Source organism: Lissotriton helveticus, chromosome 12 (genome assembly GCF_964261635.1).
Source record: "Lissotriton helveticus chromosome 12, aLisHel1.1, whole genome shotgun sequence".
Classification (NCBI taxonomy): Eukaryota; Metazoa; Chordata; class Amphibia; order Caudata; family Salamandridae; genus Lissotriton; species Lissotriton helveticus.
In genome coordinates, this window is record NC_136073.1 from 905331431 (window position 1) to 905347045 (window position 15615).

The following is a 15615-nucleotide window of genomic DNA, read 5'->3' on the forward strand; positions in this document are numbered from 1 at the left end:
AGAAAAATTATGGGTGTACTTTGGTACTCTCCTTCAAGACTCCGAGACTGCATTTAGACAGCGCGAAGCGATACAAAAGGGGATGATGGACGTGGCAGGGTATACTCAGACATGAGTCCCTTTCTCACTGCTCCATCAGGATTCAAGCAAGCCAGGCCGAAGAGGCTGAAATGCCAGAAACCGGTCCCCGGTAGCTTGTCTCCTTTCTGGTGAAGAATTGGCTTGGTAGTTTGGTCTGCCCTGTTCCCATGATGCACTGGGCCAGGGACAGACTAATTTGCATATAGCCAGGTTCTGAGCTGGGATGGGGCAGTGAGATAAATAACGGTGATGGATCAAGCCCTGATCTTTGGACTGGGTAAGAGTGGTCTGCTTAATTCAGACACTCTGTTCATCACCACCCCCTTTTCTGAATTGCATTGAGACAGCGGCACTGCACCAAAGCAACCACCTTTCAACTGGTAGACGCAACAACCAAACAAACCTCATCCTGTTCTCGTTTCCCAGCTTTCAAAACAGTTGATCACGGCCAACATAGCACATCCCCCTAGCATTTTGTTATGCTCTTAGTGGTTGGCAGCCTACCCAAACACATACCACCAAGTTCAAATGAGCATGTCCATTCTCCCCAAAGATCCATTCTATCACCAGCAATATTCACTTGCTAGATGAAATTACAGAATATTGTCTCACATCTTGATTCTCGTGTTGTCAATGAAGTTCCACCAAGACAAGTTGCCACTGAATTGCGACTACTTCACGCCAAAATTGGTCAACTGCACAACTCACTCAGACTCCATATCAACAACATCCACAATACATGATGCAAGTCTCAAAAAAGACTTCCAAGCACTAACATTGCAAACTCTGCAAAAGGAAAGATTTTTTTATTGTGAAACAGACTCTGCAGGAGTTTCAGAAGCCCTGATCATCAGAGTCCCGAGAAGGGCATCTTATGTCTGGCAACAGCAAGAATTGCACACAAATTAACCAAACTCTACAGGCTCCCTCTACCGGTCCATTCAAGACAATCTAAGATTGCGGCACCACCTGTAATGGGGTCAGCACTCCACTCCTGTTTAACAGGCAATGAAGAGATCTAGGGAGCTATGTGATACCCGAAGCGTCATCCCTAAGGCTCAAGAAAAGAATATAAGCACACCTTTTCTTCCTAGTGCCTAAGTATTTGGAACTCCATCCCTACATGTACTCAACAAACTTAGTCTCTCCTGCTCTATAGGAAGCAAAGAGAACACTACTTTTTTTAAAAACATCTCATCCACATAAACCCTGTGACTGATGGACCCTAGCTTCTAATCCACACTTTTACTTCGGGTATTCCTCTGTCACACTCGCTCCTTCTTCTAACTTACTAGTGCTCGATGCTCTGTAGTTCAGCTCACACTGTACAAACAGCCATGTGTAGGCCAATAATTTATTTTAGCTTAAAGCTGCAAACAGATGGTTAATGTGACAAATGAATTACTTTACATAATAAACAGAATCACATAACTGAATAGGTCTCGCCAATAAATAACTATGAACACAATGCCCATCATAGCTCTGGCCTTTAGTGTAAATCCTACGGTACGTAGGATTTATACATCAATCCCCCCCATCTCTCGAAAATAGACATCACAACATTTGAAGTAAACGATAAAAAAATTCTATGTTCGAAATATTAAGCTCGTTTTCATTTCACTTCTTGAGAAAACCATGGTTATTCAAATTGAAAAATCATTAATTGCTGTAAACGGGTTGAGCAGTACTCCGGCAATTATATTATAGTAAATGAGCGGAATGAAGGCTTCCTGTAAAGATTTGATTAAAAGGTCAATGAGAATAGAACATTAGCATTGTGTACAATCTAACCCTCATTCCTGAAATATGTTTGAATACCTCAATGCTAAATGTGACAAATCCACTTGTACCCAAGCCATTATGTTTATTGCCAAGAAGCAAAACAAAATGAAAAAAGTAAAATAGTGTATTTCACGGTCACTGATATATAAATGCATAAAAGATAGGGCACATGAACCTTTAAAACATGTGTCTTTACTTTCAACGAATTAGGCGGTTGAAATCAGGAAAACCAACACGGTCCTAAAAACAACCTGCACAGTAGGGAAAACTGTGTGGATATGTATACTTCTAATGAGGTGCGGAAAAAGAGACCAGGGAGAAAAAAAGCAGGTTATAGCAATACATTGTTAGGCTTAAGCAGTCAAATATCACATGATGAGAAATGGAAGTGAAAATTTCCCAATACTTTAAATGGGATGCTAACAAAAAGGTTCTAAAGATTGAACGAGTAATGAAATAGAACCATATCTCCAGAGAAGTGCCACTTTACGTCCCTTATATCATGTACATGTAATTGCAAATGTAAACTAAAAGTACAATAAGGACAGGATTACGAGCCTGGCAGTCCTCAGGTGGCCACTCATGGTGGGGGGCAGCGGAATACTGACTGCCACATTGTGAAATTGGTGGTCGTGCAGCCTGGAAACCGATGTTCCCTGACAGTCTTGAGGCAGCAATATGCTTGGCAGGGCACCGCGGTCCCGTCAACCTTATTACTACTTTCCAAGCCAACACTTATTTCATGGCGGTCTTTCCTTCATGAAAACGGTGGCAGTGAGGAAATAAATGGGTCCCTACAGGGCCCCCCAGTGCCACATCCCAGGTGGATCCACACAGAGGGGGCACAACATATTCCCCCTGCGTGCATGCAACCCCCAGTCCATGCTGTGCTGGAACTTTTTTCAATGCTACCATTGTTGTGCCCATTTTTTAAGCGCCGACTGAACGCCAAAAGAACCACCCGCCAGCAACAAAAAAATAAATAAAAGGCGGGCGGTTATCACGCTGGTTTGGCGGTGAGGCCCTGTCACCCCGCCAAGCCCATATTCAGCCTCTTGATATCTGTTGATCTTCAAAAAGGAGATTTTTATCCACCCAAGTAATGCTTCATATTAGTGTTTCAGTTTTAAAACTCACCAAACTTACTGGAAATGTAACATGTAGATATTCTTAGCACATAGAGCTGTTTAGTTTAGGTTTACGTACAATACCTTTGATTACAAATAGCTCACTTCCAAAATGTGGCTTGCTCAATAGTCCCCCTCCTTTCCTTAAGTACAAACGCCAATAGCAATAGTTTTAAATCTACTAACACATATCGTAATGCTTTTTTGTATTTCTAACATCTCAATATACTGGCAAATTAAAAAATATCCAGACATGTTTCTTTTAATGGTGGAGTCATTTGCTACATTTTGCAGATACTCCATTTTCCTTTACTTCTACATAAGTGAAAATAATGGATTTAGATGAAATTGCATTTGGAAGAGTACTGGAGTGAATATTTTGAGAATGGTTTGTAGCACACCACTGTCAAGTGCCAAACCAACCATAATAAACCAAGTAATGTGGCAACCAAGAGGTAACATGGGTTAGACAGTGTCAAGGATTGCAGATGCGCATTAACAAGACAACCTGCATTGGAGAACACATGCACAATCAACCATATATAAGAATTTGCAAACTCTAGACTGGCTAAAGAGCATGTTAAACTAGGCATGGTGCCGCATTTAACGAAACTCGTTCTGCATGGCAGAGACCCTTGTAATCTGTATTGCTCACATCCATTCTCCGCCTAAATTGCAGTGTTCTGGAGCACGCTAGCTGCAATTTCAATTGTTAGGATCATTTGGTGAGCTGCGAATGTGGAATTTAAGACTAGATTCAACATGTGATTGCTCACCACTAAGGAAGTATAACGGAAGGTTAGCACTTTAATATGGTGCAATATACGCAAGCCTACTATGGATATTATTTAACAAAACAATTGTCATGGGGTCTTCCTGTGTGGGAGTAGAAGGGCTGTTTCTGAAGTCTAAAAATTTCGTTAAGTGAGATTGCTTCAACAAGAGGATGGCTTCAAGGTATTTAAACTGTACATTTTTTTACGGTAAGGCATCCCTAAGAAACTGAATGCTGTACCAGACAAACATTTTCTAAACAATGCTTGCTATTGTAGAATGAATGCTAATAATGCAGAAAACAGGAATGTAAAGATCATATTAAAAAAATTGATACTGTTGTGGTCACTTGAATTTATTTGGAAGGCCATATACCCAACTAAAGTGTTTCATCACTCAACAACAAAGACCAGATAATCAAAAAAGGTACTCGGTTTTCATAAAAAGCGATATTAAGTATACAATATCATCTAGGCTTGCAGTTTTTTGATATTCAAATGTGGCCTCAGATTTTACTTGCCAAGATGTTCCTGCATCCAGTTCTCTCTCATGAACTGGGACCTATAACCAAGATCTTAGAAACAATTTTTGTCTTCAGTATATTCTGCAACAGTTTTGTTTGCCGTCATATTTACATGGTAAATGAAACGTTAAGTAAAGTGTGTATTTTGGACAGTTTTAGATTCATAGAAAGACAACAGGCTCTTCCAACCACATTTGGTCTCAAACAATACAAAATGTTCCAACAGAGGCTGGTATAGCCGATGAATGCTGCACAGTCTAAATGGCAGCATTGTGTTCATTTATACAATGTACTGTCTTAAAGACCTGGACAAAGACACTGAACCACAAACTGGGGATCATACAAAAAGGAAGTTTCCTATATCCTGTCCAGACTTTTCCATGGCTCGACAAAATGCCACTTGGGCCCTGTCATTTGCATAATCCACCTGAATGTATTTCCCTCCTATAGAGGTCTTCCCATTCTCCATTGACCGCACACACTGCCTGGCTGGCAGAACGGCACCATATAGTATTAGAGCCACGCCTCGCTTGCGATCAAAAAGATGCTTCTCCACAATGCCACACTCTTCAAACGGTTTCAGCAGCTTGCGCTCCTCGAGATCTTTAGGGAGACCATCGACCCAGACACACTTTGAGACCGTATTCTTGCCAGACGTTGTTTTGATGACATATTTCCCAACCCTCGTCAGATTCATCTCTCTGGCGGCTATCTTGGCGTGCAGGGCATCCCAGTACTGGACAATGGCGCTCTTACAGTAGCTGTCAGCAGTGTCCTTGATCTCAATGTCCAGGAGCTCTCCGAAAGGCTTGCAGACCCTGGTCAGTTCTTCGAGGGTGACCAGGGGATGGAGGTCCTGCACGTACATGACCCGGGTCTGGGCCAGGCTGACGGGCCGGTCCTTGTCCGGCACCAGCATGACCCAGGGCGAGATGGAGAGCACCTTGTTGAAGAGCGGCTCGTCCTTGGCCTTGCGCAGGGCCACGTCGGAGGCCTCCGCCTCGGCGAAGTAGACCAGGGCGTAGGGCTCGGCCGCGTCCTCGCGGATCTCCACGTCCCTCACGGTGCCGTAGAGCTGCAGGGACAGCTCCAGCATCTCCCGGATGTTCCGGTGGCCGCAGTGCGAGGGGAAGCCCTCCACCCGGACCACGCTGCCGACGGCCCCGCGGGCCCTCCGGGGGTGTCTGGAGGAGTCCTCTCTGGAGGAGTCCTCGGAGACGGGCACCTTCCGCATGAGGATCCCGACCTCGGCGTAGGAGGGGCCCCGGTCCGGGGAGCGGGCCCTCCGGAGGGGCGAGAGGCTCCGGGACGGGAGCGCCTCCCGGGGGGCGGGGGAGCGGCTCCGGCCGTAGTCCCGGGGCGGCAGGTCGTAGAGCTGGCTGGGGTAGGCCAGGGGGTCCCGGCTGTCCCTCGGGGCGGGCGAGAGGCTGCTGTAGGAGGGCAGGCCGGGGTAGGCCGCGCGCTCCCGGTACAGGTCGGGGTAGGAGACCAGCTCCCGGGTCGGCTCGGGGTAGGAGGCCCGCTCCCGGGGCAGCGGCTCGGGGTAGGAGGCCCGGGTCGGCTCGGGGTAGGAGGCCCGCTCCCGGGGCAGCGGCTCGGGGTAGGAGGCCCGCTCCCGGGGCAGCGGGGGGTAGGAGACCAGCTCCCGGGGCAGCGGCTCGGGGTAGGCCGCTCTCTGTCGCGACAGCTCGGGGTAGGCCAGCAGCTCTCGGGACAGGCCCCTGAGCGGGGAGCGCTCCCTGGCGGGCCCGAACCCCGCCGGGCTGTACCGCTTCCCGCGCTCCGCCTCGAGCAGCTCCAGGGCCCCGAGGCCGTTCAGGCCGCGGCGCTCGCTGTCCCGCAGGCTCATGCCGTCGCTTGGCTGGTGTCTCTTCCCGGCCCGGAGTCTCCTCAGCGCCGCCGAGCTGCGAGGATTTCAAAATGTCGCTGTCCCTGACCCCCGGCGGATGTGCGGCTCTGCGCATGCGTGGGCGCCATCTTGGGTCGTTGGATAGCCATTGCTTTAGTTGTGCGCTTGCGCAGTCAACATCTTGCATGGGCGCGCGAAGCCGCCGTAGTTGTGCGCCTGCGCGGTCGCCATCTTGGCCCCGTAGGGTCGTTAGCTTGGCTAGGCATTGTTAGCTTGGCGCATGCGCAATCAACATCTTAGGTGGGCGCGCGACGCCGCGGCGGTCGCCATCTTGATGCGGGAATCACTGCATACAAAGAGCCGAGGTTGTATTAATGCGCGACCACCATCTTGTCCCGGCGAGGAAGTCATACGACAATCGCAGGTTTGTGCGCATGCGCGCCCGCCATCTTGGCACGGCCAGCCAGGTTTGTGCTACTCCCCAGGATTTATTTATTTTATTTATTGCGATTTTGTATAGCGCGAACACTCCCCGAAGGTGTCAGAGCGCTTTACAAAAGAACCAGTTGCGTTACATAAGGACTTTGGATTACATGAGTTACATAAGAGATACAAGTAAAAACGATTGCAAATGTACAGTTAAGCTGTAGTCACTCAATGAATAGATACAAATAGATCAACTCTAAAATCACATAGGAATGGTAGTAGGTACAAAGGTCTACTACATATACTAGTGGTTAGAGTTATTCTCTCTCTCTCATTACATTTTCATAGCTGCCAAGGTTTCAGATTGCTTAAAATTGACATTTTCATAAATCCAGTATAATTATGAGTGACATTCAGTGACTATGACTGACACTTTACTGCGACAAAAATCCAGCAATGAATACTAGGGAAACATATAAATATCAGCAACTGCACCCACTTGTGCAACAAGAAACTCTAAGAAATTCTTACAAATGCTGCATATCACCAGAAATGGAAGGGCACTGGGACACACTATACCAAACCGGATGTGAGAGACCATACGGTCTGTAAATGAGTCTCATGTTCCTTAACCCCCGTCTACCTCCCCCCCACAAACACAGGATAGATATGACTGTGGGTGGACTCAAGCAGAACCACGTGCCTCCCTCTGCAAAAAATGATCACACCATGCTGAGAAGCCCTACACGAACCAAAGCAAATCACAAAAACAAATGCCAGGCAGGAGCTCTGCTGTCTCATGCAAGCCTCAGTCCAAGCATCATGTCTCTTTGGATAGTATCACACGTCTCACTGCCTGTCATGCTCCTGCTTGAAACAGGGCAGCAGGCAGCTGCAGCTGACCATCATGCCCATGCGTTACTATTGATATTAATTATAGGGAATACAGTCCTGTCAAGCGTCACGCAACTGGTGTGACACTCACGCATATCAGTGCGGTGATCCGCATCACCGCACTGAATGCATTTGTCACGCATTTTGCCACCTGTGCCAGCTCTCTAGTTCCGAGAGTTATGCTGCCTGCGCAACTTTGCCGACTACTGTGTGTGCCAAACAGACACTGCAGCAGCTGAGCTCGTGAGCGGTGCCGCCGCGCTACAATGTATCTCTGCTGGTCTGCCTGCAGCTAGAGAGTCCGACGTCGGCTCTGTTCCGTTGCTCTGGAAACTATGCAGCGATTTGTACAGCCAGGGGGGCCGGCCTGGGATGGGCCGTCACATCCGGAGGAAGCAGGAAGTAAAGCGGCGGGTGATTAGAATGCAGCAGGCAGGTTGCGGGTGGCGGCGCGCATGAGTCCTGACTCTCAAGCATGGCCACCCGCCGCGGCCCCCTGTGCAGCCGCCCTCCCCCCCGCTAAAACACAGCAGGGTCTGCAGCGCACCTTGATCACCACTGTGGCAGCCGCAGGCAGCTCAGCTGAGCCGGCCGCCGACAGGACACTGCTCTGGCCGCCACCAGGATGAGGAGAAAACTGCGAGGGTCCGGCGGCGCCGCGGTGCCCCCCGCCGCGGCAGCACAGCCGCCCAGCAGCTCAACTAAGTAAGGGTCAGCCCGTGTTCATGTTAAGGTTTTATTTTATTTTATAATGTTATGCATTTAGCGCGGAAATGATTGCCGCGAAGGTTGCTGGAAGTCCGCCTGAGCCTGGCAGTCTGCTGCAGAGAGTCGCCGACTCCAGACAGTGAGTAGTTACCACTACTTACTAAGTAGTCAGTGTGTGTTACTTATATTGGTTCGAAACAGCTCACTATCAGGCACATTGCAGATCCGCACCAACTAATTGTTTGTTCATGACGTTGTTGGGAGTGGAATCCGGCCTTTCACGGTGCTCTTGGGCAGGCCGGGTCACGCCAGTCAATAGAATCACAGAGAGGGGCAGGGCTGGCCCGAGTGAGTGCTAAGATTGATTTTGCCGGCAGCGGGGGTGGGGGGACATTGGCTCGCAAACTGTATTTTGTTTTTCTGTTGCCCGCTCGGCAACACCAGGCACCAGTGTGGTGTTGTAGTTGTTGGGGCCTCACAGATCCTGTTAATAATTTGAAAGATGCACAGTTTTTATGGTTTGCCATTTTCCCCTTTACGTCTGCCTTTTCAAGGTTTGGTTTTCATTTGTAGCCTCTCCTTTCCAATCTTTCCTCCCGATTTATTTCTAGGCGAGGTCCGCGTTTTCCAACTGTTGTTCTGGAGTTCTATTTTCTAACTCTGCAGGCTAGCACCGGCTCCTTTCGTTTTGTATTCTGTCTCCCTTCTTCTCCCACCCTTTATGTGGGTTAAGGAAAGCGCTAGATAAAAAACACAAAATACCACCTCAAGCAAGCAGCAATTTTAAGTTTTTTAAAGATTGTCATTTAGGCCCATTGCATCTAGAGCACCTGGCTGCCCACTTCACTGACTTCCTTCAGATCTGTTTGGAGCAGCGTTTAGGGTGGAGGGGGCATTCTAAATACGGCCAATCAGTGGTCAGGCTTGGAGAAGCGCATGGCGCACCCGGACCTGTGACATAGCAAAATTGCTATAGGCCCTAATGCAAGCAAGGATAGTGGGGTTGGGTCCCAGACGCAGGAGAGAGGCCTAGCCTGGAGTGATGCTAAGCTGACCCATTTAAGTGTTTCTACGTTTTGGTGCGAGTTCCCTCTGCCTTTCTACCCCGTTTCTGCATTAAGTTGTAGAGGCAGTCTGCCCATGTCTTTATGCCCCCATGTCAATCTCTCTGTGTCTGTGTCCCAGTGTCGGTTAATCTCTTTCTGCCTCCTTGTCTCTTAGTTGAAGTGTGCACATTATCACTCCATGTGAGACTTTTACAGCCTTCAAATGCTCCTATTCAAACTTCACTAATGTCCATTTCACAGTACAGTAATGCCTGCCAGACATTTCACTCCTGCAACAAAGGAAGCAGGGGTGCACGGAGGAACTAGTGCATGGTTTCTCATTGATTAAATGGTTGTAATCTGCAATATTTATATGTTTCTCTCATCTTCATTGCTTTGTTTTGCTCGCGAGAAAGTGTCACTCATACTCGTTGAAATGTCACTCAGAATAACACTGAAAATATAAAAATGTCACACATGGCAATCTGAAACCTTGGCAGCTATGGGAATAGTCTTGCATATGTAAATCGTAGCACATTTCCCCTGACAACAGCTAAAGTTTTTTCATAAGAGGTAGTGAGTGCATTCCATCTAGCAATAGCGTGGGTTGAAACTGAAGCCCTTAGAAGTGTTCACAACCTTTCTGCCTGGTGTACTGTAAGAACTCCAGCAGAATTATTAAATAAGCAACTGGGGGCCAAGGCAGCAATTGTAATTAAAAACATTCTGCAGTGTCACTTTATGGTACTAACAAACACCAGCAGGCTGCAGTTCCCTGATCGAGCGCTCCCTTTCATTATGTTAACTTTAGCTCACAGAGGCTGGTACTTACCTGGGCTGGCCGCAGAGTCTCAAGGATTGTGGCTCTGACGGCTCCAATAATTACTGGCTGTCCAGTGAGTTCCAGGCACGGCTGTCCAGTGACACATGACAGACTCTGTCCTGGCGGCCTCTGCAACCCAGGTCACTCACTCCTCTCCGACTCCCTCGGCTCCTGGGCTATTTGATTGTGGGGAGTTGAGTAAATTCTGGAGTCGGCTGCTCTCTCTGCAACAGGCAGCCAGGCTCAGGGCATTTAGTGTCCAATGGTGCCCGCCTTAGTCCAGGTGAGTCCTGTGTTTGTCCTGACTCCAGGCATGCGGCCGCAACCAGTCAATGTGACACTTTCAGTCATGACTCTGACGACGTCCGCCAGACTCTCCCTAGGGCCAGAGGGGTTCCGCTCTGCATTATTGACAATGTCAGCAATACATTATAATCACCACACAGTGATGGCCCAGCCGGCCCTCGGACGCTGCAAGCACTAGCAAAGCTTCGAGCAGCATGATTTCCAAACTGCGCCACCCGCAAAACAGTCAACCGCCGGGCTTCCTCATAAACTCCCTGCGGTGCCACGGGTCAAACTTTGAGTTAATGTATCAAATAACTATATGAGAGTGGTTCCGGCTGTCTCCGGCTGTGATGTCAGGCTTTCTCACTCAGAGGCGTGTGGCACCGAAAGAATTATTAATAAAGATACATTGTAAAACTCTTAACCTGCCAGCCAGTGATTGCTTTAGGTCAGCTGGAGGGCACGCCCAAACTTAGCCTGCAGCGGGAGCAGGACAGGCAGCCACAGGTAGCTCTCTGCCTACTGCCGTGCCCCAAGCTCAGTGCCAATGCTACATTGATAGCTGACACATATGCAGATATGCGTGAAAATGTATTTCAGTGCCGTGATGCGGAGCACCACACTGAAATGCGCTCGTGTCACTCCTGATGCGTGATACTTGGCAGGACTGCATTTTAGCAGCAATAAGGCTTGGACCATTATATATTACATATTTACAAAGCAGGAAATTCTTGCCATCGTTCAGCAAGGTGTTCAGGTGGTGTTGCACTCAAGGGTGGTGGTCTTGGGTCTGGAGGGATCCCGAGTGGAGAAGTGTGGCTCACTGGTTAGAGGAGGCAGACCTGGAAGCAGAGGTCAGCCCGGGACCAGGGTTCAATTCCCGGCTCGGCGGGGTCTTGAGTCCTAAAATGTCCATGGACTCGACAATTCTCGCTCCGGCGCCTACTCGATTCACGGGTTCACACTCTGCGACTCTGGGCAATAGCTTGCTTAATCTCCACAACGGCGCCTCGCGGCGGGATGCCTGGCTTTCACCTTGCGGATACCCTGCTGGGGTTATTTCACAGGGGAATACCAGGACGGGTTCCCTAAGCAAGCGCTTAGAAACCGCTCGGTGATTTGCGCTATATAAATTCCTGTACATTTACATTTACATTTACATTCACATGTCCATAGTATACATTACATCCTAAACCTATAACTTTCTGATGCCTACTTGCCACCGATTTTATCCAAACAGCAATGTCTACCTCATTTGTATTATATATGATTCCCGATTGTATGTATAATATGTGATAATTATGTACTGTAAAGCGCTCTGATACCCCAGTGGGTCATGTTCGCACCGCATAAAACTTTATAAATAAAAATAAATAAATACATGCCAATGGACCTGATTCAGGTGGGAGACTACCGATTTTTCAAGCCAACAGTGGCTTTATTTCAGCTGTCTCCCGCCTGAAATTGCATTTTCTCCAATAATGGGAAATTTTCATTCTCCTGATTTTTTACTTTAAATCTCCCACGTCCCTGTCCTCAAATGTTGGCATGTATGCCATAGGGGTAGAAGGCCGAATGGTGGTGGGGGAAGCAGCATGCTAGAGGTCAGGCAACATACTCAGGGCACTTTCCTTGGACTCGTTCTCCACACGCAGTGTTTGGCTGAGAGTCAGAGCACAGCTGCCATGTCAGGGTCAGGCACAATGGTCAGACAGTTCATCGCTAGCTCTCGGCGGCACACTTAAGTCCAAAATTCACTAAAACGTTAACAGACTGTGGCACAGCTAGCGTTTCCGAAACTGGGTCCCACTAAGTAATGATCATGGAAACTGGCTATGTTCACCACCCTCAGATCTCCGGGTCCAGGCCTCAATCCATCCACTAACTCCTTACTGTTGGGGGTGCGCCAGCTATACGCCCGAGGTCACTGCGCCGGTCCCGCTGGCCTCTTCTCTTCCCCCGCGGCCCCTCTGAACTCGGCAGCGGGGGAAGAGATTGGATCTATTGTGTGGACACTAGGTCGAAGCTAGGACGCAGAGCTGCCAAGTTTCCTTTTGCTTGTATGTGACGTTTCCATGTTTGCAGTATGTTTAGGTGTAACATTTCAAATTGCACTGATGCAACGTGTCGGCTGGGTGCAAAGCGGGGCCTACCCAATGCCCACAGGAACACACACAACACAGTTCGTTAGCTCTGTATGCGCAAAGAGCACTAGTTGTCTTTTGCCCTTTTATTTATCTCCTTGGGGCGAGCCCACCCTGAGGAGTGCTACATGTGTAACAATGTTGCGGAGAGGCCAGATGGCTCTCTACATCCCTCCTTTTCTTTAGTGTCCATCACTCACATGGTTCTTGCTGTGGAGGCACACAAAGTCTTTGAGTCGCTGGCTTGGGGGGGGATTAGGCTGGAGACCATAAGTCTGGCTCTGGGACTTGGACTTGGGCCTCACCCCATCCGGGCAGCAGGCCGCGGGCATGCACAAGGTGTCTTGGTACGCCAGATTGCCACCTGAGGTGACCCCACCGGTCCCGGCGAGGCCATTGTCTTCTCTGGCCACTGCCAGGGATGGAGTAGGATCCAGGAATGATTCGTCTTTCATCTCCAGATTGGCATTCTGCTCCTGTCTGGGGTGGCCCAGCCACCTGCTTGAACCGCAACACATTTCAGGTCACCAGTCGTGCGACCCTCATGCCGGAAACCATGGTCCCTTGGATGGCAATGACTTTCCACACCTCAGTCTCATAGGGCTTCCGGAACTTCCATTCGGGGTATCTATCCTTCACAACAGCATAGTCACCCACGCACAGCGAGGATGGTTGGGTCCCTCGCACAAGACTGGCCTTCTGGTTGGTAATTTCTCTCCGGGTCCGAGTGGCCTCACAGTCCAGTTCGGCGGGGTGCCAAACTGGGTCTGCTGGGATGCTAGCCCGTGGGGCACACCAGAAAAGCAGATGTGATGGTGCTCAGCGGGTGATGCTGTGAGGGGTTTGTCGATATGCGTTCAGGAACTTATGGAGAGAGCTTTCCGCATCTTCCCCCTTTTCCACTCCAAATCTCAGCGCCCGGTTGAGGGTCCGCATATATCGCTCGACCTCCCCATTTACCTGTGGCCATTGAGGAGTGATCTTCCTATGTCCGATGGCTTTCCCAGCTGGGTAGTCCTGGAACTCCCTGCCCTGCAAAGGGGGCCCGTTGTCAGATTTAATCTTGTCAGGAAGGCCCAATAGTGCCAATGTCTTGTCTAGGATGGCTTGGACTTGAGCAAATGCTGCAGAAGAAACCACCTCAATGGCAGAGAACTTTGAGTGCGAATCGATCAGAACTACAATGCTGCGGCCATCAGGAAAGCTCCCAAAATCGATGCTCCCTTTGAACCATGGTTCGGCTCAGGGCTCCTCCGTGATGACGGGTGCCGGCTCTGGGTCACCTCCAGTGATCGTGCACAAGTGGCAGTTCCAAATTGCTTCTTCTACTAGGGCGTCCATTCCCGGGAACCACACTTTGCTGCGGAGGCGTGCTTTGGTCTTGGCCATCCCTTGGTGTCTGACATGTGCAAGGTCTATGACCTGACTCTGTAGCTTGCTCGGTATTACGATGGCATGGCCACTCAGAAAGATTCCATGTTCCCCCTCACTCAGTTCGCTGCGGACTCTCCACAGCTGCTGCCTCGCATGGTGATCCTCCGCGTTCAGGGAGAGTGCCCCATCTAGGAAGGGTTTCCACCCTCACAACAGCAGTGCCTCTTTGACTTTTTCCAGGTTCTCATCCAGTGTTGGCTAAGGAAACCAGTCCCAAGTCCTCCACCTTATCGCAGCTGAGGAGAGGGCCTTTCTTCCCTTCGGTCACGTGGAACCTTGCCCATGGAGCATGCTTGTCGTTGGCTACCTCTACCTCTATTACCCCTCTCAGAGGGAGCAGGTGTGTTCTGCCATAGGTGTAGATCCTCGCGTTGGTGGGAGAGAGAGGGGTACGCAATGTGAGGCGTTCATATTGTTCTGAATCCATGACATTCAGCGAGGCGCCGGTGTCAATGAGCGTTTGCACTGTAGATCCTGCCACTCAAGAGAGTGCACATGGGGGGCGTCCGTCGGCGTTGGTCAGCTCAACCGGCAAAGGATACTATGAACACATCGCCGCCCTCTCCCTCCATGTCCCAGCCGAGCCCTGGGGGTGTGGTGTCTTCCTGGGCGAGGTGATCATAGATTGGCAACAGCCTGAGGTTGAATGGGTGCCCGCGTGGTCTGTTGAAGACCGCCCTGGATCTCCCACTCCAGCAATCTTTGAGGAAGTGGTTTGGTTTCCCGCATCAGGAGCTGGACTTCCCTTTTGCGTAGTAGTGACCTGTTGGAGCAGGTTCAAATCCACAGTTTCTACAGAACCCACTCATGGGCATCTTCGGAGGAGTGCGGGCAGGGCTTGGGCATTTCTGAATGGCCTCCACTCTCTCCTCCTTGACCTGGACGTGTCGGGGTGCTGTGCCCAGCCCTGCATTTGCTCTGAAAGCACAAGGTGTCCACCTTGTGTTTTCAGTCAAATGCAGGGCTGGTTTAATTTCAGGCTGGCACACATAATTTATCGATGTTTGTCTCGTGATCATTGGTTTGTTGTATATATTTTTGTCAAAATTAACGTTCAGTATTACGTATGTGTTGTATATATTGTCTCACAAAAGAAATGGTTCTAAATCACGCATACAAATGTGTTGCAATTGTGTGATTTACTAATGTGATGTTTCCTTTTAAAAGACATGTCCAATTGATTTATGAATTTCTTTTTGAATTTTCAAAACTAAGCAGAATAAATTCTCAAAAACCTCAGAATTAGTGGTCTCAGGTTTATCGCGAATTATTAAAATAATCCTCCCTTGACACCTTTCTGTGATTTCAATATTTGGGTGGTCCAGTCTGGGGAGCACAGGACCCAAACCTTCCTTGTTTACACTTTTATCCAGGATTTCCTACGGGGGTTGGTGTTGCGATGTCTGCATGCTCATTAAAAGGCAGGAGCGGTGTCACCGCGGCGTGGCTGTGATGTTGGGGTGGTGTGGCTGTGCCTGCTGGAATGGTGGCTACGCCTGCTTGGGGGGGGGTGTGCTCATGGTGGCCTACTGTCTGCTGAGCGTTACTCTTCCTCTCCTTTGTCTTGGTTGTCTGCACACTTGGCTCTGGTCCACTTCCCCAGACTGCCTCTTATGGTGTTGCACTACTTTAGTTCCTGCTCCCTTTCCTTGATCTTTCTGGGCAGGCACTCTTTTCCTGTTCTGTTGTGCCCTTTATTTCTTTTCTTTTGTAATT

At 49.2% G+C, this 15615-nt stretch overlaps 1 long non-coding RNA gene across 1 annotated transcript in view; it reads left to right on the plus strand.

Moving 5' to 3' along the window:
• Positions 1-6578: 6578 nt before the first annotated feature.
• LOC144797753 (uncharacterized) overlaps positions 6579-15615 on the plus strand; it is a 69219-nt gene continuing 60182 nt past the window's right edge. The window contains exon 1 of the long non-coding RNA XR_013603457.1: positions 6579-6603. This is a non-coding gene — a long non-coding RNA (uncharacterized LOC144797753). The remainder of the gene's footprint in view (positions 6604-15615) is intronic.